The following is a 6,000-nucleotide window of genomic DNA, read 5'->3' as shown; positions in this document are numbered from 1 at the left end:
ATTTTCAAAAGATTCGGGAAGACCATAGTTGTCAGAATTAGACATCTACAAGGGAGAAATTCAAGTGAATTGATTAAAGTCCTTAATATAACACCTAAATGAAATATTAAGGCTAGGACCCAACACAGTATTTTACAATTCGGAAGAGGGATGCCGTAATCCAATTGCAAAATATTTGGAGGTAAATGATGATTTACCAATTTCCACCATGAAAAACGAAAGTGAACATTAGGCTTTAAATGAATTGAAATTCCTAGATTCTTTGAGATTCATTGAACTTTTCAATGGCATGTTTAATCTCGATTATGCCCGTCAAGTTTGTGACTGGGATACCGAGGATCACAAACAAGGTGTGAATAACCATGAAAATTTGCTTGGTACTCTCGAAGACATCTATCACCTAATCAATGTGCCAGTTAACCACACATGCTCCATTTATTTATGATAATCTCCGAGCTACCCATTGCCATCCTACATTAGTCCCAGATTAGTGTGCCGGTTAACAATACACGCTCCACTAACGACCAATAAGGTGCAATGTGCAATTTCATGGATTAGCATCAAATTCACATTTTTCCTAAGTAACTAAGATTTGGGAATTTATAAAACATTTATTTACTTGTATTTCATTATACTTATTAATGAAAGTTTGTGTTCTATCTTACCTGTTCGGCTAACGACCCTCCACTGGTCAAGGTTGCGGTGGGTAAGAGTGGATACCCAATGACGGTCATTTTACAGGCCGCTTCCTTAAACACCCCTTATAGATCAGCTTCGTGAATGTGGCCTACTAATGGAAAGACTAACTTTTAACTTATACATATATAATATATTAGACTTTTAATTTTATATAGTATAAGGGTGTATTTTAAACATTTAAAATACTAGGAGGTTTAATCTTTTAAATAAATTAGACTTTTAATTCAACTAAACATTAAACCTTTTTATTATGGATTTATTAATACTCTTTTAATTAATTATCAACAAAGCCATAATTTAAAACCTTTTAATTCTAAATTTAAGTTATGAAACCAAAGAGTTTTAGTATTTAATATTTCACAATTAAAACTTTTAATCATATTTTAAATTCCAAAACTTGAGGGCAAGTTTTGAAACTTTTCAAAACCTCTTGAATTCCATAACTTAAGGAGTTAATGTTTCATGAATGAGACTTTTCATATTGTATAACTTGAGGACAAGTTATGAAACTCTTCAAGAAACATTTAGATCAAATTTAACTCATAAACCAAGACAATTCAAATCAAATAATGAAAATAATCAACTTATCATATAATCAAATAATTATCTCAAAATTTTGACAATTGTCTTTATAATTTGGATGAGGCAAATCATTACCTTATAAAAAAACGAATTTTATGATACAAAATAGTTTATGGCAATGTTCCTAATCCAATTCTGGCCATCTGATGATCCAACTCGTCGAGCCAGGCTATGGACTCGTCGAGTTCATTACCATATGATCCAACTCGTCGAGTTCCCTTATGGGACTCGACGAGTCCAACATTCAGTGGCCAAAAATTACATTTTTTCAACTTTGAAAAATAAACAGTTGCATCAATATAACAAAAAACACCCATGGCTCTGATACCACTATTGGGTTTTAAGTACAATAACACTCCTATGGTGCACATACAACCCTAATGCCTTGGATCCAAGTTTTCTCTAATTATACATGCAATTTCATATTATCCAAAACATGAAGCCTAACTAGTATACAACATTGATATTTTGAAATATAAAACAAGTTAGATGATTACCTCTTTGTTGTAGCTTGTAGAACTTGGCCTTTCAAGAGCTTAGCACATCAAATGGGATGCCTCTAATAAGTCACAAACACCATAAGAAAATGGAGGATAATGAGAGTGAGGCTAGGAGGCACACAAAAACGGCTAGGGTTCTTCTTGGAACTCTTAGGGGCTTTTTGGTGATGCTAGGGGTTACATTTAAAGTGTGGAATTGCTAGGGTTTCACTTGTAAACCCTAATTCACTTCCTTGGGCCTTTAGTGCAATAATCCATATGATAAGCCCTTTGGACTAACTCTTCATGGACTCCCACATAAAATTAGTCCATCCTAATCAACATGGATCATTAGCTCAAACTATATGTATTACTGATTTACTTAATCAGTCCCCGTTAATTTAATCAGTCTCTTTTGATCACTAAATTAATTCCAAATTAATTCTTGACCAATACCAATTAAATAATATGATTTCTCAATTAATATATTATTCTTATAATATATTAATAAATCACAAATAACCTCTTTCTCAAATATCCATCCTATCAAATTGTTCCGGTGAAGGCAACCCAAAAGGACCATGCTACTATCGGGTCAAGTACATACCAATTATAGTTATAGGCTTAGACACCTAATCCAATACGTACATCTATATACGGAGGGCGTACTTGCTAAATGAGGAAACCCTAAATTTTAGGGTTTGGTTGGTATTTAAGCATCCTTATGGCCTCATTTCCCTTCACCTTGACAGCCTCCACCCTCTTTTTCGTGATTATAACCCTAGAACCACCTTGTGAAGCTATTTCAAACATTAAAGAGTGTGTCTGTGTGCTTAGAAGAAGAAGGAAGGAACCAAGCTCATCTTGAAGGAAGAAGCATCTTGGATCTGGAAGTTTTGCACCATTCTCCATCATTTCAAGGTATAAAGTTCATACCTTGATGGCTAGTTTTCTATATCTTGTTTGTGGGTGTTTTTATGTCCCTTTTGGTCCCAAAAGTCTCATCTTGAGCATGGCATGTTCTGGATGTTTTGAGTTGTCCTTTCAGACCCTAGGAGGGGTCCTTAGCTATAAAAACGAAGTCCCATTGGTTAGAATTGCTCCATGCATCTTGTAGAAGGTCTTAATGGATTAAGACCATGAGCTAAGCTCTTATTAGGCGTGTAAAGTTATAAAGTTGGAAACGTTATGACTCTAGGGTGTGTTTTGGTCATGGATCTGAAGTTGGGTTGTAAGAGCTTAAGCCATTAAGATCTTAATGAGGTTTTGGAGTTTGCGAGGGTACGCCTCGCGTACTCGTAGTACGCCCTGTGTACGAGGTCAACCACCCCAATGGTGGTCAACTGTGAGGGTTGGATGTTTTGAGCATGACATGTTCTGCACGTTTTGAGTTGTCCTTTCAGACCCTAGGAGGGGTCCTTAGTCATAAAAATGAAGTCCCATTGGTTAGAATTGCTCCATGCATCCTGTAGAAGGTCTTAATGGATTAAGACCTTGAGTTAAGCTCTTATTAGGCGTGTAAAGTCATAAAGTTGGAAACTTTATGACTCTAGGGTGTGTTTTGGTCATGGATCTGAAGTTGGGTTGTAAGAGCTTAAGCCATTAAGCTCTTAATGAGGTTTTAGAGTTTGCGAGGGTACGCCTCGCGTACTCGTAGTACGCCCTACGTACGAGGTCAACCACCCCGCTGGTGGTCAACTGCGAGGGTTGGAGTACGCCCAGCGTACCCACGGAGTACGCTCCACGTACTCGCACTAGGTTAGCTCGGTTTGGTTCACTCGGTAGGGTTGACTCGGATGGGTTGACTCAGTTGACTTAGTGGGTTTGACCAGTTGACTTTGACCAAGTTTAACCTTAATGATATTTTCGGTATTTTGGAAATTCTAATTGGATTGGTCACTTGGATGGAATAGGAGGCACTCAAAGCTAAGATTCGGAGCCAGGACCTTATCAACTTCTGTTCAGTTTGTGAGGTGAGTTTTCCTCACTATACTTACGGGTCGAAGGCACCAAGACCGACCTATTGGTTTGACAACCTGATATCCGTTAATATGATGAGTATGTAATAGATTTTCATGCTAGTTTTGATATGCTAGTCTGGTAGATCGGTAGGACTACATGTGATACTATCTGTATGATTGTCTGTATATGTTAGTATATGTTATATGTATACATATTGTGTGGGTTGGGTTGAGGTTGTACTGCTCCTTGAGGTAGCTAACAAACCCTGGAGCAATCCAGATATGAGCTGAGGGTCGGGTAAGGCATGCCATACTCATACTGAGGGCTCATGAGCATTCTAGATACGAGCTGTGGGCTGGGTAGGGCATGCCAAACTTGTACTGAGGGCTTGGTGGTGTTCAGTCTGAGGACTGATCTGGTTGGGGAGCAAGCCAAACATAAGCTGTGGGCCCCGAGGGCAAGCCAAACTTATGATGTGGGCTCAGGGGTAATCCAGTCTTTTAGCTGTGGACCCATTGCATGTTGTTATTGTATATGTGTTGTTTGTTTATGTGTTGGTACTTTGGGGGAACTCACGAATCTTTGGGCTTACAATTTTAGGTTATGTTTCAGGTACTTCAGACGATCGCGGGAAGGCGAAGGCGTGAGCGTACACATCCTCGTGTTTTGACTTATGATTTTGTGAAACACTGATATGAAACATGTTTTGAAAACTATGTTGTAAACAATTTATGATTTTGGGTTGGTTTTAAAAGTTTGAATTTTTCATGATTTTTATGGGTGTTACATTTTTGAAAGATGAGAATGAGAAACAATCGAGAAAGATTAATACAATAGTTATTGGGTTTTCAAATTGAGTTCATAGGTGGATTTTTTGGGGATATTTTTGAGATATCAGAACAAAAGGATTTGTTTTTGTCATATTGGTCATTTGGGGGTTGGAAAGTTGAGACGGTGTTCATCGTTGGTGGTTGGTTGAAATTTTTCCACACACAGAAATCGAGCCATTGTTTGATGGAGAAAAAATGGAATGTTGAAGGATGGTGAAGAAATATATATCTGGTGAATAGGAGGTGTCCGACGGCAGCGGCGGAGACGTCCGACATCAGCGACGTTCGTCGGTGACATCCGGTACAGGAGGGCAGCAACGTTTGGGGGTGGAGGATGGGGTATGTCCCATATGGGTAGGAATTGGATTATTGTGTTTTTCATTTTTAAAAAAAGTTAAAATGATTAATAAATAATATAAAATTAAAAAACAAATACACAAGGGCATAATAGTCTTTTTACATAAAGCAGGGACCAATGACACAACAAAATCAACTACAGGGACGGTCCAAGTTATAAAAATAAGTTATGGCCCAAACGCGTAAATTACCCTAAACCATAGGGACCATTCGTGTAATTTATTATTAAGATTTAAAAATTTTTGAATTGATTATTTAATATATATATATATATATATATATATATATATATATATATATATATATATATATATATATATATATATATCCAATATATGTTATGTATATACCTCTACCCTATTTAATAAAAGAATAGTTACTATTTGCCATGTGTCACTATATCAGCCAATTCGCCACGTGTCGTTTCCTTAGCCATTATGCCATGTGTCCCTATATTCTCCAGATTTTGAACGTAATCAACCGCCTGTCATCCATAGAATCCAGTATTAAAATTTGAATTTTTAATAACATCACCTGTAAATACGGTAATTTCATAACCTACAATCCTTTCAACAAGGTATTTAAAAAAAATGTTGTACACCTAATAATGTGGCAATTCATATGGCAAGTTATAATCATGTCCTTATTTATGGTGATAAAGATCATATCTACCGATATATTAATAAATTTTGGACGATTTGCACATTATTAGCTACAAATACAAATAATCTACGAATATATACCTTCATACGATAACATACCCTTCACGGTTTCGTGATTTGTCTTTTCCCTGTTTCTATTCCAACTCTTCATACAAGTAAAACACAGGAGGTATGTTTTTTTATACGTTCATACGATAACTATCCTTACCCTGGATTTTTGATAAAGTTTCTTCATGTGATTCAATTGCATGCATAAATGTACCTTTGTAGCCTCTTCAATTGATTTTTGATAAAGTTCATTACTTATATCCTGCAACAGCAAATCAATAATTGATTATACATAAAGTGATTTTTTAAAAAATCTATTCCATCTATTTTTATCATTTTGTTAATTTCTTAAACATGTACCATTACTGGTCATTTGTACGA

This window comes from Lactuca virosa, chromosome 6, assembly GCF_052849685.1.
Source record: "Lactuca virosa cultivar CGN04683 chromosome 6, Lactuca_virosa_CGN04683_v6, whole genome shotgun sequence".
Taxonomy (NCBI): Eukaryota; Viridiplantae; Streptophyta; class Magnoliopsida; order Asterales; family Asteraceae; genus Lactuca; species Lactuca virosa.
The sequence above is the reverse complement of the archived record's forward strand: the minus strand, read 5'-3'. Positions refer to the sequence as shown.